The sequence below is a fragment of the Pongo pygmaeus genome, chromosome 2 (assembly GCF_028885625.2).
Source record: "Pongo pygmaeus isolate AG05252 chromosome 2, NHGRI_mPonPyg2-v2.0_pri, whole genome shotgun sequence".
Taxonomy (NCBI): Eukaryota; Metazoa; Chordata; class Mammalia; order Primates; family Hominidae; genus Pongo; species Pongo pygmaeus.
Window position 1 is genome coordinate 183,060,658 of NC_085930.1, and position 26,938 is coordinate 183,087,595.

At 34.9% G+C, this 26,938-nt stretch overlaps 1 protein-coding gene and 1 long non-coding RNA gene across 5 annotated transcripts in view; one reads left to right on the forward strand and one right to left on the reverse strand.

The window, feature by feature from the left end:
- NLGN1 (neuroligin 1) overlaps window positions 1-26,938 on the forward strand; it is an 889,933-nt gene that overhangs the window by 504,117 nt on the left and 358,878 nt on the right. The gene's annotated exons all lie outside the window — the stretch shown is intronic.
- On the reverse strand, window positions 2,076-12,623 carry LOC129033646 (uncharacterized). Its single transcript, XR_008501637.1, has 4 exons — window positions 12,351-12,623; window positions 6,696-6,795; window positions 4,376-4,447; window positions 2,076-2,446 (listed from the first exon to the last, which is right to left on the reverse strand). It is a non-coding gene; the product is annotated as an uncharacterized LOC129033646 (long non-coding RNA).

Here is a 26,938-nt window from a genome sequence, read left to right on the forward strand (position 1 = left end):
AGATAGCTTTATAAAACTGGAAATTAGGAAAAAGCTGCATGAGAAAAGCTCAGAGTTGTTTATTATATTTAAAATTTTAAGCAGCCAAAATCTTGAATGTGCAATATAGTAATTTCTATCCCCATCACCCTACACTCACTAATATAACAGCACCTACCTATGCTGGTTTTAAAGTCTCTCTAGTGCAGAGCTGACTATGAAATCAGGCATGGTACAGCCTACGTGTAGCAATATCTATAACTCTAGTGGGGCTGGCAAACTCAGGGGCAATTAATATTGATGTAATTGTGGAAATTGCATTAAAAAATAGACACTGCTGGTAAACAACTAGAAGGAAATAGAGAAAAATGAAAATAATTTGGCTTGGTGAGATGATGGCATTGTGTAAGCTATTTTTCTTTCATTTTGAATTCTGTTAACATAATTTTGATGTCCATAAAAACGTTTTTGATGGGGACTATTGGCAGGCTAAAGATGTTTTTAGCTTTATTAATTTATCTAAAGATTGAAATGTAATAACATCAACTGGCCAGACTCAAGTAGCTTAAACCCAGTGTCTTAAGAATCATTAGTCTTTCACTATCACAAAGTGTCCCTCTCTACCAGTGAGGTGGAAAAATGGATCATTTTTCCATTACTGGCAAACATTTGTATTAGAACATTGTCTCCCAAGATTAACGTTATTCATTTTAAGGAAATAACTAGCATATGAATTGTATTCTATTAGCTAGTCACTAAGTCAGGAAGTCCTTGCAGAACGATGCAAGGAAAGTCAGATTTGGTTTCAGGGGAGGTTCAGTTAAGGTATAAAAAAAAGCCCAGACAATGGCATTTGGCACCTAGAAGAGAAAAGCAACTTGAACTTCAATTTAACCCTGGGCTTAGCCATCTTTTTGATGATAAATTTTCCCCAGGGACCTACACTACAGATCATCCTTTATCATAGGACTTTCCCAAACAGAAGCATCTCATCCTTTGGGCCTTTCCCTGAAAAAAGTTTAATTCAAATAGGGATTTGTGTGTATCCTGTGCCAGGCACAGTCACAGTTCCTGGTGTCCTAGACCTTACAATTTGAAATGAAGACTCACTTTTTCAGTTTCCACTATTGAGCAATCAGTTTGCCTGGAGAAGCTAATGGTTGCTGGTAGATTATATTATTTTCTCACCTTTCAGTGGTTACATTTAAGTATGGACTTCTGAAGGGAAGCTTCTATGCAACCACCCTCCCCACAGCATTTATTTATTTATTCATTCATTCATTTATTTATTTTTTGAGATGGAGTCTCACTCTTGTTGCCCAGGCTGGAGTGCAATGGCACGATCTCAGCTACCGCAACCTCCGCCTCCCAGGTTCAAGTAATTCTCCTGCCTCAGCCTCCCAAGTAGCTGGGATTACGGGCATGTGCCACCACGCCCAGCTAATTTTGTATTTTCAGTAGAGATGGGGTTTCTCCACGTTGGTCGGGCTGGTCTCCAACTCCTGACCTTAGATGTTCCGCCCTACTTGGCCTCCCAAAGTGCTGGCATTACAGGCATGAGCCACCACACCCAACCTCCACAACATTTCTTATAGTGAAGACATATTAGGTCAATGGGGGAGAGATTTGCTAACCCAAGAGTCTCTAATATTAAACCCTAAACTCTCCTCAGACTTTATTCCAGGCACTTGACATTACTGGGTTTTTCATGCTCAGTTTCTTTCTTCTCCTTCCTGATCGTTGGTAGAAGTTTCAGAGGATGCAGTGCTCCTCAATACTAATGTGCACACAAATCACCTGGGATCCTGCTGAAAATGCAGATTCTGGTTCATCAGAACTGGGATGGGGCTTCAGATTCTGCAATTATAACAAGCCTTTTGATGCTGCTGCTTGTGTTGTTTATTTCTGTAGTATCTGTTAAATAGCTTGGGAAATGAGCTAAACCTTGAAGGACAAGGACAGGAAAAAAATGAAACTTTTCCTACAACAGACTGGATATCAGTGTTCATTGCCCATTCCAGTAATACATATGATCATTCTAAGCCTGAAATGTGAACTTTTGCTACCATTTTATTTTGCTTTACGGTGATTCTCTCTTTCTTCTTTTCTAATTTCACATAGGATAAAATAGGAATAATTAAGTAATCCCTTTATATAGCTTGTATTTTCTAGTATCCTTTTATTTAGATCTATACAAGGTATGCAGACTTTTCAACTATATTCTACTAAACTTCTTAAGATTCTAAAATCACTAAATTTTAATAAGTAACATATAATGCTCACAGCAAATGTATGCTTCCTTGAGGAAAAGAGAAACAAAATTATTTTGGTAATAATATAGCTAAAAATGTCCATTTGGGGTGAGAGACTTGATTTTAAGATTGAGCTGTTTTAATCTCATTGGAACTGTGGCCATTTTCTTATCTTCTCCAAGTGTTCTTCGTCATCCATAAAATGGGTATGATAACTATATCAGAGGGTGTTGGAAAGTAAAAAGTAAAACAAATTATTTGAAATGCTTTGGGAACTGAAGACACTTTAAATAGCTGCTAATTATTAATTATTCATTACATTTTCATGTACCTTGCCTGAAATCACAATGTTTTATTGCATTTCACACACCAATATTTATGAATATTACTAAATGTAAGTATAAAAGACTAAATTTGTGAAAAATCTCCTAAACTCACTGTACCTCCAGAAAGAAAACAAGCTGTTATAATATCCGAAGAGAATTTGTTAAGAAAGCAATCCCCCAAACAATAAAAATGTACTAATTTTTGAAAAATAATTGTTTAAGCTGTTGCAAGCTCCAGTGCTTTTTATAGCTAATATTCTTTTCTCTAGCTTTGCTAAATTTAGTAGTTTATCTCAATTATTAAGTGACAGTAATATGTAAGTATCTAAGAGGTGAAATAAATCTACTTTAACCTTGTATAGAATGGTTTCTAAAACAATGATCAAACTTTATGAGAATGCAAAAATACTCCTTAAATATTGTAATCATCCAGAAACACTGACACACATGTCTAATGAGTCAAAAATATTAATTTCCTTTTTCTCTCCTTCAATATATGTAAATGTTAGCAAGCCTGATGAAAGGTTGAATCAGAGATTAGCTCAAAACTGTCAAGGAGAATATCAAAACGACACCTTCTGGGGCATGTAGGCAAACCCAATGCTTAGTGGAGACAGGCTAATTTATCATAGTGCAGTTGCGATGGCAACAACAGTTCTTGGTGCCATGTGACCCAAGGCAGTTTCTGTTGACTCGCTCTAACTGACTGTCAGTTCAGCAAAGGTTCCACTGTTTGCAGTGAAAAGGAAGAGAGAGCATTGATACTTGTTGAAAAGGCATAATAATAATAGTGTATCTCAAACCATGAAAGCATCCCTTTGTTTCCTCGAAGTTTATTTTTATGCTGGCTAAAGAGATCCCTCTAATTTTTGTTACACAAAGACCCCTTATTTATTCATAGATTAAATATGTGTCCCTCTGTTTACTAAGAATTCTATCTATGCCGATAGAGTTGCAAACAACAAGAATTTAAATCTTTCAGGATAATAATAATGTTTTATTTACAATGTGCTAAATTTTTTACAGAACTTTTTCTAGTATATTTCATAAGATCACAAGAAGTCTGGTTGTATGAAATCTAAGCCAGTAACTAAATTCTCCTGCATATAATTTTTTCAAATGCAAAACATGGAGCCTGACAGTGTTCCCCTCTGATCCAAAGAGAGCATGAAGATCTTTTTTATTATTATTATTATTATTATTATTATTATTATACTTTAAGTTTTAGGGTCCATGTGCACAATGTGCAGGTTAGTTACATATGTATACATGTGCCATGTTGGTGTGCTGCACCCATTAACTCGCCATTTAGCATAAGGTATATCTCCTAATGCTATCCCTCCCCGCTCCCCCCACCCCACAACAGTCCCCAGAGTGTGATGTTCCCCTTCCTGTGTCCATGTGTTCTCATTGTTCAATTCCCACCTATAAGAAAGGTAGACAGTAAGTATTCACTTTATTCTTCTTGTCTCCTTTTCACTGTTATTTTCATTGATGAGCAAGTAACAAGGGCCATGGAGAGATCGCCACACTCTTTGATTCAACAGTTCCACTGTCGGGATTTTATCTTGGGGAAACCTCACTAAAGAAATAGTTCTATGACACAGAGGAGCAAGAATGAGATTTGGAGTCAGATAGGAATTTCAAATCCTGGTTCTGCCACTCGCTCACTGACTGCCCTTGGGGAAGTATTTTTCCTCTATGAGCTTTGAGTTTTCTCATTTGTAAAACAGACTTCAGAGTATCCACCCTGAACGGTGTTCAGGAGCCTTATAAATCATATGTGCTAAGTGTCTGGTATATGCCCCATGTATCTACCAGAGCTCTCAGTATGTGGCATTTCTCAGTGCAGTATCATCTCTAAAAACACTGGAAAAGCAATCCGCATTCCTAGAATTAGAAAAATGAGAAAACTTAGAAAAATGAGTTAGTAAACTTTATAAATGAGGTGTATCAACAGAATTAAGCATGATCTAATCATTTAAAATTTTGATTAAAAAATGTGACTATGGGGGAAATTTTATGATGTAATAAAAATAATACTATTACAAAGAGCACAAGTAAAATTATGGACTTTATAATATTCTATCACTGTATAAAATACACATGTCTGAAGATTGTAACTGGCTAGACGAAAATACTATAGAAAGTATGATTACAAGTGATTACTGTGTTAATATTGATCCCTCCTTTAAGGTACTTCACTGTCCTTTCCATTAAAAATATAAGGAAAGAAAACAGTATAGAGGTTGGAGTGGTGAGAGGAACACCTTCAATGGCTCACACCACCAACAACAGCAACCAGAATGCATTTAAAATCCCTCTTTCTCTTCCACTTAAGAATACCCATTCACCCCAAGTCCATGGGAGGCAGAGGCAAAGTTAACTAAATTTGGCTCTGCAAACACTTTTGTGCATGTTCTTGATATTCCCTGACCAGTACTGCCTCAAGGAAAAAACAGAAAAACATTTATAAGAAAGAATCCATGTGTTAAAGAATTCTAAATTACATACCAAAGAAAGAGTAAGTGGAAGAAAAGTGCGAGAATGAGAGCAGTTTGCAAGATTGATTAAAAGGTGTGGTTCGCCTTTGGAATGCATTTGTGTTCAAATTTGAGATTTAGATGTTTGATACCCTGGCATGCGGGAATAGCAGCTTTTCCATAGGATTAGAAGTTCATTATAACCTGGAACTAATGGCCACAGGAACTAAGAGACACAGGACTTTTTAGCTGAGTCTTTTTAAGTGGCAGTTGAGCAGTTCACTGAGGGCCAGGTTAAGTGCTGACAGCCCAGGAAGGAGTGAAGAAGGCAGATAAGAAGGCATCGACAGGGGCAGCTGGGTAGGTCTCTCAGTGAATGCTGACATGCTTTCCTCTTTCAACATCCCAGCTAAACTGGCTAGTGTCCAGGTACTATTATCTGCTCTGGCAAGGACAGGCCACATTTCACTCCATGCAAAAAGTATGTCGAGCAGATGCACTCAGGAACAGCCAAAGAAAAGTGCTTGATTCTTCATTACACTCTTCTTATCTCAACTGCACTCCTCCTAACTATGAGGTGTTCTTAATTTACCAGTCTCGTTAAAGAGTATTGCTGTTTTAAAGCAGAAAAACATATACTAAAAAAGATAGAAAATATAGACTGAAAATCCATCTTGTTGGTCTTCATGGAAATTCTGTTAGTCATTATTAGGGTTCCCTACCTAAGTCAAAATCACGCTGCACTGCAGGAAACTTGTATGGTGTACTCAAAACAAGGAAATGACATCTAAACTCCAGTCTAGTGTGGTCGCAACTGGCATCTTCATTAGCAAGTCAAAGTGATCTCATGAAATTGAAATTTGGTTGCTCTGTGCTTCCTTACAATACACGGTTGATATCTTTGGGCTGTGGTTCTGCCTCACTAGGTACTCCGACAGCCATCTCTCTTTGAGGTGTCACCACTCTCTAGCATGTGGCTGAGTTCCCATTGTTGTTTTAGTGACAGAAGTCTCCCCTCCCCCACATCCTTAAAGAAATCATTATTGAATCTGAAGGAAGCCTCTGCCCCACTACAACCTCTCACATTCACTTTGCCTCTTCTTCAAAGGGTGTAGGCTTTTGTGAAACAAAAGCCAGCAAGACTTACAGGCTGTGCCTGGTTTGTGGTCAGCCTTATACTTCCCCGGAGAAAATGAAGCATGTGAAGCATGGAGGCTACTTGAATGGCAAAAAGGAAAAGGAGAAAATAGAAACACACACACACATATATATATGTATGTATATACACATACATATATACATACACACACACACACACACACACACACACACTATTTGATGAAGACTTACATCGTCAAGCTCTGGGACCAAGTACAAGGTAGAGAATTTGTAGAGTATGTGTGTGGTGGCAGGGGATGGGGTTACTATGTAAAAGTGAAAGCCCCGAGGCACAGGGACACTGAAACAGGAAGAGACTAAAACAAACATGAATCAATAAAGGCAAAATCACCAGGTTGAGCGGAGTAACGATTTGAGTTTCCTGATATAGGCTCTTCACACTAACGCTAGGTCAGCTCTAAACATCACTGATTCCTAAATCAATAACTGTTACAAGATTTTTGTTTTATTTGTTTTAAGTTAAAAGAGTGCCATACTTTGTGTGGTGGTGTTCCTTAGAAGATGTGCCTATACTTGAATGGAGCAGAAGATTTTATTTTCAACGGTGAATAATCCTTGTGGTTTTTAAAATAATTGCTGTAATTATAAATAGCATTAATTATGACATTGTTTTCTTTTTAATCATTTACACCTTCAGTTAGACTTGGGCTCTTAAGATTAGCTGATTTGAGCAACATATTAACAGGACCGAGATCACAGGCATGGATATCTTGGGGCCAGCTACGCTGACTCTATGTCATGATTATGCATTGTACTTCTAACCTCAGCCTGCCAGTTTTTAAATGCATTCTTCTGGTCTCAAGGGGTATTTTGTAAGAACACACGAACAAATCGATGAAAATCGATTTCCTGTTGGAAAAAACTCAGATTTTATGACCTACATCTCATGAGTAACCAGCCCCTTTGCATATGAAAAACATAATTAATTAATTCATTTTCAAATGGAGCTGTCTACAAGGATGTCAGGGCAAAACAAATTTACATTAAAAACATTGTTTACTCTTGACAGATCAGTAGACTGAAGTCTATATCTGCAGGCAGAAAATGTATTGCTCTTGAATAATATCCAATTAAGCTTTTCAACATTTTCCAAGAGCATTCAAGAAGGAAAACATATCCCTTATCAAGGATTCTTTGCCTTATAACTAACTAGGTAACTTCTAGAATCATTCTCACTATTGCTGATACAATCTATTCAAAATAATATCGTGAAGAAGGCCGATTTTATCTGTAATCTATATGGATACTGTTGTGAGTTAAAGTAAGTTTGCTAGAAATAGTCATGGGAACCCACAGTTTTAGAGGCTCACATTCTGTAACCGTTCTTGTCATGGGCTAGTCCCTTATTCAGACATTGAATAGCCTTTTTTTTTTTTCCAGAAAATCATGGTACTTATATTTTTGTCTTCTTTTATTTTCAAGGACCATGTAGCTTTTTTTCATATTAATGCTCATATGCAAAGCCTATACTAGTCTTTCTTATTATTTTCTAATTTTTATTTTTTTACATTATAGTAGCATTTTAGGCTGAATCAGGATTGTGTGAGAAAAGTAGCAGGGTTTAGATCATGGACTTTAATGTGGAGCTCCAAGCAGGCCTTGCCTTTTACTGCAATGGGTTAGCATGAGCATGTTTTACAGCTCTGAGCCTCAGTTTTTACATTTGTGAAATATAGGCACTGATCCCCTATATCTTAGGTTTCTTGTGAGAATGCGATTAGATAAGCATGTTATATAAACTAGCACAGTGTTAGCATGTAGCACATGGTAAAAGTTAGTATGATTATGATATCTTACTATGATCATCAAATAATGAGGGGTTTAAGATCAGTTGCCTTTCAGCTACCCTATTATTGCTGAGTTTAATGAGTGACCTCTAATGGAATACAGAGCTCAAAACACAATTGGTAAGACATTATCTGTGGCATACTACAAATATTTTGCTCATTCATTCACTCATTCATTTATTGATCACCGTAAGTGGAAGGACTGAAAACAAGAATATAAGCTCTAGCTTAAGGAAATAGGAGAGGCACATTATTGCAATATAGCCTAATTATAATATTTTATATCAAATAATTTAGATACATGTAAAAGTTCTTTGTAAATGTTGTCATAATGATAATTATCTGGTGCCCTTCCAGATAGCAATTTCAGTAGAATGACTCTTTTAATGCTATTTTTATTTATTATAATACCTAAAGAGATACATATTCCAGTGAGGCTAATACAAACAACATGAAAATTTCAGATGAGGCCACCGTTTTATAAAAGTGCTTGAATTTGACCAGACTGGAATATAGGATGCGTGTTCTAGTTTATCCATAAAGATACCCTAATATTCTGAAATTAAGGATTCCTTGAGTCTTGCTGAATACTGAGAGCAAATCTAAAATGCCTTCATTAGTAAAATTTTAAAAAGTAAGAACAAATTGAAATTTTCTGGATGGTTTCCTGTGATTGGACCAAACTGTCCAAACTGTCCAAGGAAGCAGAAAGTAGAAAAGCAGACTTGTTTTGTGTAAATGTGGGTGTTTTGTTTTGTTTTCCAACTTCAGACTACAATTGCTGAATTAAGCTAGTTTCCAGCTTACTACTCAATCAAGTGAGAACAACATAGAAAGGGAAGAAGGCACACATTGCTTAAAGACTACTTCTGGAAAGAAAACCTGGATCAGTGCATTCCAAAGTCAAGTTGATAAACTATATAATGGAAATTAGTGACAAATTTAGATTAAATACCTAATTTGCAGAATCTGATTTTGCTTCACTGTATGAGAAGGGATTTCATGGATTTTATAATAAAGGAAGATTACAAAGAGACAATAATCTCTTGGATTACTCTATACTTTCTCAGGATTGTTACTTTATCATGGGTATTGGAATCAGTCACATATGAAACTAAATTGACTATAATTTTAGACAAACCTTGTAAGCCTTAGTTACTTCTTTTGTAAAAATGAGAGCATGAATATGTATAAAATATTCGATAGTGATTGGCATAACACCAGGAACATAATCAATATTCATTACATATTAGTTTAATTTTGCCTACATTTTTAATACAGATACTGATACTTTTCTTAAGAAAATAGCAAAACCAGAACTTCGATTGAATCCAAAAGTAGATTTTACTAAAACAAGAGAAAAGTAAATATATCCTTCTTTGCCTCTATATTTTTCTAAGCCCTGACCTAAAATAGCTAGTCCTTAGTCCCCCAGTGATAGTTATATCAATTACTCCCTAGTCAGGAAGATGTCTAAGCCAAAAGTAAGGCAGAAATTCTGGAGAAATTGGCCATCAGCAGACACAGTGTCTAACTGCCTCCACCTGATTGAGAAGTCTCATATCCATGACACGATGAAATATTGTCAGCTGAACTTAGGAAGGGCACTCTGAAATTCTTACAAAGCAACATTGTGTGTGTGTGTATGTGTGTGTGTGTGTGTGTGTGTGTGTATGTGTGTGTGTGTGTGTGTTGGCCTTTATCTGGATTTATTGTTGATGAATGGCTTGATTTTAAATCAACAGGCTATGGTTCAAACCATTTCACTTCTTTTCAGTTTGTCCATTTGTAAGTTAAACTTTTAAATTCAGTCCCTCGTCTGTAAAACTGCAGTAAGAACACTTACCTCTAAGGCTGTTTTATGAATTAAATGAGATAATGTATGTAAGATGGTTATCATATTGGCACATATTAAGCATTCAGTCAATTATAGTACTTGTTCTTATTATTTATTAATAGAAGTAATGCATTCGTTACTTATTAATATCTTCCAAAGTTTGAAATTTGTAATTCTTTAAACGTATTTATGTGAAATCTTAACTGTGCTTACTTAATGCTTCATTAAGTGTTGCAACACGAAATGACCTCACTATTATTAAGTATCATTACAGTCCTCTGTAGCTTGCTACACATCTACAAAAGGTATCAAACACCAGAATTTAAAATACGTAGAATGGGCTGGGCGTGGTGGCTCATACCTGTAATCCCAGCACTTTGGGAGGCCGAGGCAGGCAGATCACGAGGTCAGGAGTTCGAGACCAACCTGACCAACATAGTGAAATCCTGTCTACTAAAAATACAAAAATTAGCGCCATGTGGCGGCGTGTGCCTGTAGTCCCAGCTACTCGGGAGGCTGAGGCAGGAGAATCGCTTGAACCTGGGAGGTGGAGGTTGCAGTGAGCTGAAACCACACCATTGCACTCCAGCCTGGATGACAGTGAGACTCCATCTAAAAAAGAAAAAAAGAAATATATACATATATATATGTGTATGTGTGTGTATGTATATATGTGTGTGTGTGTGTATATATATATATATTGCATAGAATGGTAACATCTTCTAGTCCATTTATTGCCTTTATTGAGTGTATCAGTTTCCTATTCCTGCTGTAACAAATTACCACATATTTAGTATTATAAAACAACATAAATTTATTATTTTATCGTCCTAAAATCAGTGTGTCTACAGGATTGTATTACATTTGGCGGCTCTAGTAGAGAATCTATTTTCTTGTCTTTTCTATCTTCTAGGGGCTAACAGCATTCCTTGGCTATTTCCTCTGCTGGTTTTAAATAAACTAGCAGTCCAGCATGTTCAAATTTCATTTTCCCTCTCTGATTTTGCTTCAGTCACCACATCTTTTATCCTGATTCTCACTCTCTTACCTCTCTCCTTTTCTTGCAAGGACTCCTGTGATTATATTGGGTCCACTTGGATAATCCAGGATAATCTCTGTATCTCAAGATCCTTAACTTAATCACATCTGCAAAATCTCCTGACAAATATACTTGTAAGGTAACATATTCAAGATTCTAGAGATTAAGACTAAGACATCTTTGGGAGGTCATTTTCTATCTGCTACAGAGAATATGAAGGAAAAAGCTGTTTATACCCTTGAGGACATAAAGGACATATTAAAGAAAAGATTCAAGTTTAATGTTGTTCATATTTTATTTTACAAGCATATTTCAAAGGGGATAGAGCAGAAAAAAAATTTCTTGGGTTTTTACCATGTGACAGAATCCATGTGAGATAATTTATACAATTTCATTAAATTGTCTAAGCCACACTCACTTTATTAGGAAGGTTCCATTAGCCACATTTCACAGAAGAGGAAACAGGACTCCTAGGACTCCATTCCAGCTAATGGTAGAATTAAGAATTTGAAATAAGCCTGGCCAATTCCAAAATCCACATGCCTAACTAGGTCACGCTCTGTCTATAACTCATGGTATCTTAGCTAGAACAGTTTAAAAGAATTCCTAAAATATGAATAAAATATTTAAGGATTTCTATATTATATTAAATGGCTAATTGTTTGTACATTTTACTCATGATTTTATCTTCTATTGAACTAAAAATGAAAAACATGCAAACAGAAAAAATGTTCTAGTACATATATAGCTATTAAATATGCACAGTTTTGCTATAGAGAAGACTCATTTTTCTTTCTTAATAGATAATAGACATTTTTCTGAAAGTTTTATAAATCTTAAAATATATGTAATCAATATTTAAAATATTAACATGGATACTGAAGAGCTTTGTACTTAATTTAATCAAAGGAGAATGCTGGGATGCTATTTTTTTTTTTTTAATATTTTAGTCATAGGACTTTAGATTGCAAACTGCCCAGAGCAGGGTTGAGAGAGACATTGAGAAAAAAGGAGCAAACCTATTATCTTGTGAAACCGAAAATTCTAATGTTGATCTTCAGGCTGAAAGGGCAGACTAAATACAGATACTCTGAGGCCACTTATTTGAGATAGAAATAAAAAAGGCTTGGATTATCTCTTATGGTTATCAAGTGTTCTAGCCTACTACTAGTCTAGATTACTGCATCTGAAGTACCAAATAAATGGCCCTTTGGATTGGATGATTCATTGACTCCTAAAGCAGGTGTGTTAGAAAGTGCAAATGTAAATGTTATATTGCCATTGACTGTGCTCATAAAATAATGAAAACTATGATAATATAATTTGTTTTCTTCAGATTTGGGCCATATCTTGTATCACATCATATAAGAAAAATAGAAGACACAGTCTGGCACAAAGTTTACTCAAATGTCACAGGTGCAGATTGTTTTTGGTTGACGGGACAGATGCTACCATAACACCTACCAACCTGCTAGTTTGGCTATTTTCATCTTCAGCCACCTTCAAGCATGTGAGAATGCATATGAGCCATCAGATTTGCTGTTAACTTCCTCTGAAGCTCAAAGTTTAAGAGTCAGTAGCTCATCACACTCTATTTAAGGTTCACAACCCCTGGTTCAACCTCTAGGTTTTAAACATTGGAGCCACCTGCTAAAGGAGAAAAGATTGCTGAATAATAGAAGACTTAAGTGCTCCAGGTCTTTCAACCTCTGTCAATCAGAACTTTTCAGTTCTTAGCTTGTTTAGGTAGAGAGAGAGAGAGAGAGAGAGAGAGAAAGAGAGAAATGTTTGAAAATCACTGCTCTAGAACCTTGTAGCTGGCTGACAAATGTATACATATGTTTAAAATGAGAAGCTTATAGTTTCAAATTTTGAATCATAAATTCAAGGAACACAATATAAACAACGAATTGGAATTCAGCATATGTGTTTCAATTTCAAGATCTTTTGTTGACTTACTTATCCAACTTACTTTTTAAGATGCCTTTATGTTTTGGGGATTTAAATGAGTTAAACCTCAAAAATCCTCCAAAGCAATTTGGAATTTACATGAAGTTCATAGCAACAGATTTCACTCAAATTTGGTTCTTAATATATATATGTAATATATATTACATATAATATATTATATATTATATGTAGTATATAGTATATATTATATATAGTATACTATATACATGTATAATATATGGTATATATTATATGTAGTATATATAATATATGGTATATATTATACATTTAATATATTATATATCATATATTTCTACTATATATTATATATAGTAGAAAATAATTCAATTGACTTTAGTAATCTATTGTTTCAGTTGTAGTAATTTATTTTTTCTGTGTTCAAGTTCAGTTCATACAAGGAATGCATTTAGACATTAAAAAAATGGTTTTCTTTCCTTTCTCTTAAGGCTTCATTTACACTGTTTTGATTGTGATCAAATCTCATTTATTTTACCCTAGGAAAATATTATTTCTCAGCAACTCAAATGTAATTAAATTTATTAATTTAACTTTTTATTTCAGTTAAGAGATTATCAAGGTATTTTTCCAACAAGATTATATTACCCTCATTGAAGGAAGCAGGTAACGTGTGTATGAGTTCTTTGACTTCTCCCAAGTCGTACAGCTAATGAGTGTTAAAACTTGAAATGAGCTGAACCCTCCTAGCAACTAGTATGTATTCTCATCAGGATGTCCCTTCTTCTATGTATAAAACCTTTGAAAATACAGTTATCAGAAATTGACATCATGAAGAATTAAGTGGTGTTGATCATTGCTAATTGTAGTAGTTGGAGCTATCTGAATCACTGGCTGACTGAAACAGACCCTTAGGGCATGCTTATTCTAACTTGCCACTCATTTTCTAAGCAGAAGGTTTTTCTTTGTGCCATTCTGAATACATTATACCAACAGCTACAGCAGAGCCCAATTCAGGGCCTTAGCAACCCAGGGTGGTGCTACATAATTCCTAAGCTTTAACTAATGTCTTTTGGTGATGGTGGTGTTTCTTGGTTATTTGCTACTTTAATCAGTTTCTAAATAATGTTTTAAGGAAACAGCCTCATTGATCCAGGCTAATACAACTGCACATATTAACGAATAATATATAAATCTATATTTTTTATGACTTGGAATTTTAAAATTTGTATAAAGAACTAAATATTTATGTTTTTATATGTTTGATCAATTTTTATTAATAAATGTTTCTTGAACTTTAAATAGAATCAGGCTAATAAAAGTTATTTGCCAAGCACTGTGGAAGAAAAAGACACAAATATAGTTTAGACAGTATGCTGGTAGCTGCATGTATACTACAAAAATTTGAAGAGAATTACATGTAATGTTAACTTTGCTAAGAAATATAGCTCAAATTTTTAAAAAGCCATTTCTCATCATGCATCTGAACATGTTTGTTCACATTCTGTTTTTCCTAGGAAATAAAAACATTAAATATTATGTTTCATAAAACTATTATACTTTCATAAAATTATTTAAAATTTCATCCCAAGTGAGTTTTGGGTACATTTTTTCAAGCTGGTTATTTATATTAATCTTACACACTTCAAGAACTGCAGATTTGTCTTCTCAGAATGGAGGAGATGAAAGATTTTTGGTAAGGATTATTGATAAAAAAGAAGCTTGAAGCTCTTTATTAGAAACAGTTAACTACTTTGGCTTCTATTCTAATGCCATGTGTCATCTCTGGAAAGCAATTTCCCCAACTGATAGAATAATATCTTCATGGAATAGTGTTTGTTAGGTGAACTGACATAGCAGGTAGACTGCTTGGGGTTAAATTCCACGAGCAATTCCATTAAACTCTTTATTCTTCAATTTCTTCACCTGAAAATGGGAAGAGAAATTGAGTCCACTTCATAAGCCTGTTCTGAGATTTGAATAAGTTAATGCATGAAAAGCTTTTGTAATAATGACTGGCACATACACACTATATAATTATTATCATCATTGTCATTATTGTAACTTCATATCACATTTCATCAACATTTTTTCAGCAATCTTACCTACAAAGCCAAGAGGTAAGACACCTAATCTAATAGTTTCGATCTTTATTTGACTATATTTCATATTTTTAAGTCTATGAGTCTTCAAAGTGAAGAGGAAATAGGAAGCTAAGAGGTGGAAAAAAGTGAATTTACTACCATGGTTGCTAGGGTCTGTGGGAAAGGCAGCAGAGATGGGAGCCTTAGGAGAGGGTCTGTTTTGTGGTAATTGTTTTATTCTTAAACTTCTGGAACTTCAAAAGGACTTTCCAAAAGTTTCACAATCAGCATTTCTAAAGGAACTGAGATCTGCATCTTGAATGGTCATACATACCCCACCCTAAAATGAATTGGCCAGAGAATGTGCCTGCCATAGAGAGCTATTACACTGTATTCCTTTTCTTCTTCCCTCTTTAGAAGGGCACTTCATAAAGAATGGTGTACATCTCTCTCTTCCTATAGTTTACTGATCCTGTGATTTAAAAATTGCTGGTGTGGGTTAAACATCTTCCAAGATGAAGTAATTTTGAGGAAATATTCTTAGAGTTACCTGAATGATGTATGACATAATCTCCCTCTCACATCTCATTAAATTTTCTGTATAAATCTGATAAATAAATTGAAACAAAAAATCGTTAGATCATTAAGTAAAGAAAATATTTAACATATTGGTGATTGTATTTAGAAAAAGAATAGCTGAGTAAAAACTCCTTTTACAAGTCAGTTAATTTTCATTTCTTTCTTTTCAACCAAATTGAAGGTGATGATAATTGAGTTGTCAGCTGAGAGATCATTAACAGTAATTTTCATCATAGATATCTATGTGATTTTTGGCATATAACTTGGAAAAAGTTCAAATAATTGAATGGCATTTTTTAGAATAAAACTTCTTCCATTCTCATTTACTTTATGTGAATTTTCTCAAAACTGACATCTATAAAAATAAAACTAAGCATAAAATCTATGTTTAATATTACCTTATAGCAATACAAAAAATTCAGCCATGACTACAAAAACTGATTGGAGAAACAGAGATCATCCATCTCATTAAGGACTGAATTCCCAATACATTTAAAAACATTTGTTTAGCAATTATCAAATGTATTTATTTATTTGGATCAAGTGCGTATCAATAATAATTATACAAAAAACCTGAAAGAAATATTTTAACAATTTTGTCATCACAGGAATTTTTTTAATTTAAATTTCTATTTATATACATATTTTCATTGCACAAAATTTTAAGACCTGATAAAGGTCTTTCAAACGTGAAAAATATATTTCATTAAAATATAATATTATGGGAAAGGTGAAATAAAAGTCCAAAGACAGAAAGAAACAATGCAAAATCTTTTAACTCTACAGGGCTTTTTGATGCATTCTATTTTGTAATGTATGACAGTAGGTCTTAAATTGATGTGACCTTCAGAGTCAATTAGGTATGCCTGTAGTCCAGCACTTTCAGAGGCCAAAGTATGAGAATCCCTTGAGCCCAAGATGTCAAGGCTGCAGTAAGCCATAGTCACACCACTGCAATTCAGCCTAGGCAACAGAGTATAACCGTGTCTCCAAAAAAAAAAAAAAAAAATTCAATTAGGTACAAATAAAAGAGTCAAAACAATTATTATAACATGCCAATATTTACTGTATGTTGGGAATTATATACTTTTAAATGTTAAACTTATGAGAAGACATTTAAGTGACATAGTTCTTAAAATATTCTTTTAGAAGGTATATGGGTAAAAATATATAAAAACCACTAACTTGAACCCTTTCAAAAATCATCTGGTTCTAAGATGGCGTGATTATTTTGAAAATGAAATATTTACTTGGTATATTTATTAACATTTTACTTAAATTTTAATCTAGAATTCCTTAGAAATATTTAGAGTATTACCTTTAAAAACCAATTTTGAGTGGTTTGGTTTTGCCTGTGGATATTTTCTTTGGCATCTTGGTATTCTTTCTAAAAGTTAATAAAAGAAATAATAACACACAAACATTGGAACATAAAATGGATCAAACCAATTTTTTTCTTTTGGTGGGCAAAGCAGATGGGAAGATAAAATGCAGGAATATTAATTAAAACACCACTTAGTGTAGTAGAAATTCACATTTGTAGATGTTAATAATGTTATCCATTTTTAAGTACTTAATTAAAAAGTGACATTTTAGAAAGCTGTACCTGGATAATGAAAATAAGCCACTGAGGATCTTTTGGGAATGTTGGTATTTTGATTCAAGTTTTGGACTAATAACAGTTTGAATAAAAAAAAAACAGTTCATTTAAAGAATTCAGAGAGTAGGAATCTTCTGACAAATGAGCTCAATCCATGGGAGAAATAAGGGAAAAATATACCACTGCAGCTGCTGTTTTTATTTCACCAATTCAGAATAATTAGAATGTCATCTACCTGGACCCAGTATAGAGTAGTAACAATTACTATTGCCCAGATGTTTTGTTTACCTGCCTCCCTCACAGAACCATTGTGCCACTTTCTGCTAACTTGGGAGCTGGAAGAATTATAGTCCAATTGCTGGGTGTGGAACCAGGACAGGAAGGAAGAGCCTGCTCCCAGAGCAAAGGCCAGGAAGCCTGTCTGCAGAGTAGGGGAAGATAACGTTGGATATCTTTTCCCAAAAAGTGGATCTGTTGACAAACATATATGTAAATGTATTCTAAGAAGATTAATTATTTAAAAGTAGACCAGAGATAAAAATTATAAATATATATATTCATAGCTTAAAGAATAATAATGAATCAGCACCCCGATTAAGAAATAGAACATTACAGTACCTTTAAAAAGTTGATTATTTTAAAAATAAAATCTATGTCATTGTTCTGATTTCTCTCACTCCAATTAGAAAGCAAAGATTTTCAAAAAGCATACATGTCATTCAAAACTTCTTTAGCTGTCATTCCTTCTTATTTTTAGTGCTGTCATTTTCATTAGAATCTTGGTATACTAAAAACTCTAAGATCTTACTATAATCAAATTCTAATTTTTAAAAAATTTAGTGACTAAAAAACGAAATACATTTAGATTTTCAGGTCTAAAGATTTTTTTAAAAAATACTTTTTTATTAACTTTAAATAGTATTTTTTTCTGTTTTCATGTTATCTAAGGAAAAAGATAACTGTATCAGAAAAGACTATCACTCTTAACAACTTAAAATAACTCTTAAGAACTATTAAAAGAACTATCTCTATTCTGGAAAAGATAATTTTACTAATTATTATTTAAGTATACTGTGAAATCTCAAAAACGTCTAAGTCTCCAACTCTAGTTTCTCTAAATAATACTTTTTTATTTCATCATTTTCCCTAACCATAAAAGTCAAGCATAACTCGTAGCTTGCCATACAGAATCAAGTTCACCTAAGTGGTTTGCTGAGTCCCATGGTCTAATCCCAATCTTATTTCCCACTAAATTCTGAGAATAATCTGCTTCCAACAAACCTACCGGTGTATACATCCATATATTTATCATTCTCTACTATTTATTCAAATTCTCTCCACTTTACAATGTTCTTTATCTAGGCAAGAGCACAGTGAATCTCGTTTCTTTTACCTCACGAGATTTTCGTTACCTATAGCTATCTTATATCGCACCTTGTAATGTTCCATGTTTATGTGGCATCCTGCTCCATGAAGGCAGGAAATGCATCCATCCAGGTTAGAAACTTTTAGAAACTGTGTTTGTGAGTGGGTGGGGAAAGTGCAGGAAAGTATTTTCAGTCCCGTTGTTAATATAAACCTTAACCCACCCATTCTTCACCATACCTTTAGGCAATTCAGTACCACCTTCAAAGTTATAGGACTATTAACTGCTTTATTGCCTGGAATGATCTTGGTAGAGTGTAACTGGAAAGCCAGTTGGGCCTTTCTTACCACTTTCTCTTTTATCCACATGTGGCAAATGATTATTTTCTCCCCATGATCAACAAACTTCTCATTGCTTTTCCAGACACCTTCTGAATTATGAATTGCCTTTTTTTCTTTCTTTCTTTCCTTTTTTTTTCTTTTGAAGTGGAGTTTCACTCTTGTCACCCAGGCTGGAGTGCAGTGGCGTGATCTCGGCTCACTGCAACCTACACCTCCCGGGTTCAAGGGATTCTCCTGCCTCAGCCTCCTGAGTAGCTGGGATTACAGGTGCACGCCACCACGCCTGGCTAATTTTTGTATTTTTAGTAGAGATGGGGTTTCACCATGTTGGTCAGGCTGGTCTCAAACCCTGACCTCGTGATCCATCCACCTCGGCCTCCCAAAATGCTGGGATTACAGGCATGAGCCGCCATGACCAGCCAAATTGCCTCATTTTTTAGTATTTAAAAGTGTAGAGTTTAGCCTAATGTCTAAGACAAAGTCTCTCATCTAGTGTGAATCCTCCCCTTCTAACTCAGTCATGACATAGGCTCAGAAACTTGAGGGAGGGATGGGGACACAATTAGTCTCTCCTCCTGCTCTTCCTGGCTACTATACACTTCTTCCCATTCACTGCCCAGGCTACTTCTGGCTCTTTCCAAAGTGTAAGAAGAAGATGGGGAGTAAAGTTAGAAAGACCTCCCTTGAAAGTTAGCGTTTGCACATTTTTCAAGAGTGGCCTCATTTTAGGATTGGAGGAGACAAGGGGGACATTGTTCTCCCACTCTCAACTGCTGCTCCAGAAAACACACACACACACACACGTACACACAGATACAGATACACACATACATACATACGTGTACATTCATAAGCAGGTATGCTGGTGTGTCACAAAAACAGGCTTTCTTCCTTCTGAACCCGAGAGCAGCTGCAGAGCGCCTTGTGATCCCTGTAGCATGCTTCTTCAGTGATAGGGAGAGGGGCTCCAAGAGTCCTTACTTCTCTGAAGACCTGGTTGTGTCCGGCACAGTGCTTTTTATGTAGGAATTGTAGAACACCCCTCTGAGTAGTTGAAATTCCCTAACATTCAGGGTTGCACACATATTTTCTGAAATACAAGTGTAGCTAGGTCTCCATTATTTGTTTTTATTACCATGACCAAAAAGAGTTATTGTGATTATTCTTAACAACTTTAATATTAAACTTCCGATTTTACAACTTAAGTTGTGAGTTACCTATTGTTAATCTTATAAATTGGCTAGTGTTATTTATATATGGAAACCCAGACTCAGAAAATTAATTTGTCCAGGGTCATACACTTTTAAGTGACAGAGTCTTCCAATCCTCTGTTCTTGGGGATCACCACACAGCCTCTTTGGTAACTTTCCTTTTTGCCTCGTGAGTGACAGGAGCCTCAACTGTGTGGTACATTATCCTCTGTGATCATGACAAAGAACTTGAACTTTTCGAGTCTCAAGTATCTTATCTCTTAAACAAAATAATCTTAAAAATACTTGCCTCAAAGATTTACTGGGATAACTAAGATCTATAATACTTGGAGATAGGAACTGTGTCACATAGTGCATGACACATAAAAGGCACTTAATATTCATTGAATTGAATTAAATCTCACAGATTTAAATAAAAGGCCTTTGCCTTAATGTTCAACTTTGTATTTGGTATGAGGTCTCTCTGTCTCCCTTCAATTAAATGATATTTAGAGGTACGCTCACAATAGATTAGACATAGTTAATTTTTTTTTTTTTTTTTTGAGATAGAGTCTCTCTGTTGCCCAGGCTGGAGTACAATGGCACGATCTCAGCCCCTTGCAACCTCTGCCTCCTGGGTTCAAGAGATTCTCCTGCCTCAGCCTCCCCAGTAATGGATTACAGGCATGTGCCACCATGTCTGGCTAATTTTTTGTATTTTTAGTAGAGACAGGGTTTCACCATGTTGACTAGGCTGGTGTTGAACTGCTGACCTCAAGTGATTCATCTGCCTAGGCCTTCCAAAGTGCTGGATTACAGGCATGAGCCACCATGCCTGGCCTGACATAGTTAATTTTTGAGAGGATGAAAATTTAAAAAGGAAAGGTCGATTATTATAAATCCTATTCTTGTAGAATGCTGTATTTAAGAACCTCTAAATTTTTTAGTGAAATAGGTTCTATGTATCCAATCCAAAGGTCTTATATCAACTGGGAAAATTAGATATATTCCATTTAATATGTGTTCAATATACAAAACTTACATGAAGTTCTTACTTTTCCCTGATTTGAAAGGAGCAAAGAGCTCCTTGCCTAATTCAATTGCTCAGGTTGGCTTCAGATGGAAGAAAAACTTGTAACCGTTGCAGGATGATCAGCTATCTTCTTGTCATCAGGGGTTTACAATCTGAGCACGATATGGTTAGTGTCATTTATTTTGCATTCTTGCATATTCTTTCTTTCTTGAAAATAACCAGCTAAGTTGTATGTTCACCTTAAAGAAATTCAAAGGATATTGCAGGTTGTCAGATCTGCCCACACAATATCTGAAGTCAGACCACACACAGAGAGTTTTAATTGGAATTACCTTTTGCTGAGTGGATAGGTATTATGTGACTTTAGATTCTGTAGTTACAATGGAATATTTTATAAATGATCACTGTCATTTCCAAAAAAAGAAGAAGAAGAAGAAGAAGGAAAGAAACCAACTTAAAATTTCCCAAATATTTTCTGAGAGGAACAAATCTCCTTATTAAACTGTATGTCTACCCAATAAGCTTTTTTTTTTCTTTTTTTTCTTTCTTTTTTTTTTTTTTTTGAGACGGAGTTTTACTCTTGTTGCCCAGGCTGGAGTGCAATGCCACGATCTTGGCTCACCACAACTTCTGCCTTTCGGGTTCAAGTGATTCTCCTGCCTCAGCCTCTCGAGTAGCTGGGATTATAGGCATGTGCCACCACACCCGGCTAATTTTGTATTTTTAGTAGAGATAGGGTTTCTCCATGCTGGTCAGGCTGGTCTCGACCTCCCGACCTCAGGTGGATCCGCCTGCCTCGGCCTCCCAAGTTCTGGGATTATAGGCATAAGCCACCGCGCCTGGCCAAGCTTTTTCAAATAAATTCCTTCCTACAACTTTTTTCTGATGACACCTGATGGCAGAAAAACAAAAACAAAACAAAAAACTAGTAGGTGCTAGTCACGGTGAGAAGAGAATATTTATCTCTGCATCTCCACTTGATGCTTTTATAAATGATGAATGTTTTAGCTTGGAAACTCCGTACCTACTGGGAGATTTATACTTTAATATCATTTATCAAAAATGTAAGTTGCATATTATTCCAGGTTGGGGATGATTATTCTAATTATTGTTATTTATTATTTTTTAGCACCATCAGTGCTGCACCAGGTAACTGGCAAAAAATGTTCAAGTTAGAGGAGGAACTGTTATTTTCATATTTCCTAAGCAACATCAATTTGTATGGCTAACATTTTAGCAATAAAAAGCAAAATGTAAAACTGCAGCCTGCTGTGAAGGGAAGTCTACACATTGAATGAACACTGCAGGGACATACTCATAAATATTCATTAAACAGGGTTTCATTGAAAATGAAATTTAAGTACTTAAGGTAATGTAATACAAGTAGGTGAAAAGCTATTTCACCCTAGCTAAGAAACCAGGATAGACTGAGATAATCTAAGAAAGAAGGATAGAGTTTAGAAGATGTCTTTTGTACCCCAAAATACGAATTAATAAAATGAAGTGTTAATTCAATTGTCATATTCATCCTGGTGCTTCCAAAGTCCAATCTTCATAATAAAAGAGAACACAGTGTCTTTTAAACACCCTATAGTTATGTGAATTTGGGAGATTTGAAGGTCTAGAGAGTTCTCTCGGAGTAGGTAATGAAATACAGTCTCCAGGAGATAGCATTGTTCAAGAAGTCAAGGTGGCCTGCTTAAAACCTGTGTGGCCTCCAGTAAGTCACTAAGCTCTCTGTTGTTTCTTACCTATAAAGAGATGTTGTTTCTTACCTATAAAGAGAAAACAGTACTACCTCCTCACTCACAGTCTTGTTAAGAAGAGAGAGTGTGTGTATATTTAGAAGTATTTTGTAAACTATAAAGCACCATGAAACTATCCATTATTGTAATTTGCTAGTATTCATTTCAGTACATTTATGGAGCCTAATCTCAATCTCTATGATTGCTTAGTTATACTGACATTTTTACACTCATTGCTTCTATTTTCTTTTTGGTAAAGAATGAATTAATAAATGAATTTAGAAACTCAGTCAATAAATTTTGAATGAAAACCTATGATTTTCCAAGCATCATTCTAGGGGCTCTGGATAAACCAATAAACAAAACAAAATGAGAGGCTTCACGGTCATGGAGCCTATGTCCTATTCAGGGGAAGTCAATAAGAAGCTAACGTCATAAATATATAAAAATTAAAATGTTAGTAGTTGAGAAGCACTTTGAAGAAAAAACAAAGCGTGGAAGTGGCATAGTAGCATAAGGAACATGGAGGGTTACAGGCGTGGAGGGGGCTTGGGTCAGTATTTTCAAATAGATTGATCATGGAAGGCTTCAATGAGGAAAGATCATTTAAAGACAGGCTTTGAAGTAAGCTAGGAAGTTAAGTCTCGTGGCTATCTAGGGAAGAGCATTCCAGGCAGAAGAAATCACAATTGCAAAGGGCGGCCCTGTGGCAGAAGTGTGTCCTGGATATTGAAGGAACAGCAATAACTGAGGGATTGAAAAGTGAATGAGAGAAAGAGTGAGTAGAAATAGAATCAGAGAGTGGGAAGTCAAATTGCATAAGAACTTTTAGATCACTGAAGAATTTTACCTTGCCTGGGTAGAAGGAAGGAAATCACTAGAGAGTTGTGAGAGGAAATGTGAAAAGATTTGACCTATATTTAACCGCATCATTCTGGCTTCTGTGTGGAGTTAGGTGACCAGTTAAGAGACTATTGTAATAATCCAAGTGAGAGAAAATGGTGAATTGGGTAGTAGCATTAAGAGTAGTTAAGAAGCACTGAGAGTATAAATTATCTTGGAAGGTACAGTCAAAATAATCTATTCACAGTTTGGATGAGAGATGTGTCAGAAAAAAGCAGAATTAAGATGACTTTAAGGTGTTTTTCTGTTTTGTTTTGTTTTGTTTTTTAATTTTTTTCCTGTTTTGTTTTCCAGAGCAAATGGAAGGATTGGGTTTCTATTACTGAAAGAGAGGAGTTATTTTATTTGTTTTGTTTTCTTCTTTCAATGCATTTGTGTCTAGGTGAGAATGTGGGTACACAGGATCAATCTTAGATGAGCTATTTGGTTATTTTTTTCAGTTATTTGTAATCGGTTGTCCTGTTTCCACTGTGATCAAGTTAAAAATGGTACTGTTTTAAATTGTCTTGTGTCATTGTGGCAATAGTTTAGTTTCCAGTTTTTTCCTTAAGTTGCTTCATAAGAAATAAATTAATCTATAACTCCTCTTTCATATCGTGTTATTTATCACTAAGCTTGAGTTATATAGGGAAATTTTCTGATATGATTAATTCAAGGATGCTGAAGAGCAATGAGTTGTGTGGAAGCAGAAAACAAACCAGTACTTAACTAGGTATCTGTCTGTGAGAGAGAAAGGAGGTGCACATTATTTAAAAAAAAAAAAAAAGTGTGGTAAGATTTGTTTGCAAATTAAATCTGGAGAAGAATAGAAAGGAAAAAATTAGCTTTAATACTATTGCTCAGGAGAATTGTTCAGATAGTAACAGCACCTACGGTGACTGAGAAGTTAGGGTGTGTAACCAGATTCTTTGTGGAATGACTAAAATGTTCTTTCTTTGCTAATCTTGATGAGAGTGATGGTTTCATCAAATTTCTTAGAGGCTAAAGAGAATTAAAGTGTTCAGCACTCTTGAAGGCTGTTTGCTGGGTGACTTGCTGAGTGCCAGGGAATAGCTGATTTGCATATATGAAGAGTCAGTTAGATGTGACTCATCCCAGACACTGGCTGCCCCAGGGAGGTGCTGTATTATAGCTTAGCTCATGTGTAAGTGTAAGAATATCTGCCACAGTTCTTTTGGCATAAGCCATCTGAAATTAAGAAATATTAATTTATGTATAAAGGTAACAGGGGTGGTGGATAAGGATGGGATTTATTGGAAGATACTCAAAGAATCACAAGAAATCCTAAACAAGAAAACTCTGAGACAGGCAACAGAAAAGCTCCGAAAACCTTAAGAGAAAGTAGGAGAGGCCTCAGTAAAGTGTGAAAAATGTTATCTTGAGAGTCATTAAGTAATTGAATGGGAAAAATAGGTGTCAATATGAAAGAGATAAGAGAGCAAACAAACAAATTAACTATTCAGAAGGGCACCTCCAGTGAAACACTAGAAGCTCAGAGAATGGCAGGAGAGAGGAGGTAGAAAAATAATGATTAGAAAGCCTCATTGTGGAGAGAAGGGCTGATTCCCACCACTAGATCTTCAAAAGATAAATATGAGCCTCCACTAGTGGGAGACTTTACAATAAGACCCATTTCAGTCGAGGCCAGAACTTCAAAGGATCTGTGGATTAAGGGAGTTTGATGACTACAGATGGGGATTCTAGAGAGAGTGTAATCAAAGTGTCAGAAAAATGGCCAGAGGGGTATCTATCTTGGTTGACAATTAAAGATAGCAGGTATCTGAGACACAGTTTATTTAGCTTGACGCAAATGGCAAGTGATTCAGATCCCTGGTGCTTGGGAAGACCCCAAGGATTTTGAGAGGAGTCAGATTTGACATAGTTCTTCCTTCTGGTCTTTTCTATTTCTTGTTTCAGAAACATATGATGAAATGATAATGACTATCAGATAAATCAACTGAGCTTTCTTCTGATATTTTATTTACTTTCCCCTAATTTAGACACAAATCCCATTAGACAGTGACTAGGTTATTTCTTTGTTCTGAATAACATCAAGCAAATTCTCAATGTACTTCATAAATGTTAATCTCACATGTATCTCTCAACCTCAAAGGTTCAGTTTGGTTTGGGTAATTTTTTTCTTAAGATGTCTGTCAGATCACAGTCCTTTGTATTAATATATATTATAAGTGAATAAGGATGTTCTATTAAATAATAATATAATAAAGAAATATTCCTCTCACTGAAGGAGAAATATTTAACTCCTAAATGATGCACAATGCTATTCTTAGTATTAGGAGAGGTGCAAAAAACACTGTATTGCTTTGCAAAACTGTGTAATATCATTAGAGAAAAACCATATGTGCAATAAAATAACTCTATGTAAATGACAACTTTAAATAACATCTAACAATTCTCCAGAATCATTAAAAACGTCGGGATGTTTTGCATTCTGTGGCAGGTAAAAAAACACGACTATCTAAGTTATAATAATAATAATACTGTACTATTATAGTATATAATACTACATAGTATTAATATTAGTCGTAGTGTTAATATTATACTAATATTATTTAATAATAAACCATTATTATGTTATAATAATAATAAAATACTTGATATCTAACTTGTTTATTTCACTTTGTTTGCAAGAAAAAGTGAATAGTGATGTGAATAGTAAACATTTGCATTTGAATTATAAGCAAATATTTTTATTGACTGCATGCAAACCACAGGTTACATTAATATTATGATAAAACTCAAATGGTGACTTTTTATATGGAGGATAAGAATTACTTTGAGTAAATACACACTTATCGCTGGGTTTCTTAGCTTTCTGGCCTTTTCTCAAGACAGAGGTCACATTTCACACTTTACCTTCCCCTGATCTTTTACACCCTGAAAAACCGTATTCTGTAAATAAGAAGCAGTTTCTTTGTTGTTTTCTTTTATGAGTATTCTCAAAGTATTTTCTCAGAAAACCTCTTGATGAATCCATCTTTATCACAAAATTAGCCTTTAGGTAAGAATTAAATCGCAAGGCAAGTTGAGGCCGTACCTTTGTCACTCACATGTCACTATTTAAATATCTGACGCAGCTGATTTAAAAACCCGATAATATCTCTTTAAAGACGTAATATATTATGTATGCCTGTGGCAAATTTCTTAATAAAAGAGTCTCTATCCTAGTATTTTGTTTCAAAATTTTATTGCAACCTTGTGAGGTAGGTATTATTATTTCCATTATACAGATGAGGCAAGTAAGGCTTAATGGTTACAATGTCTGTCC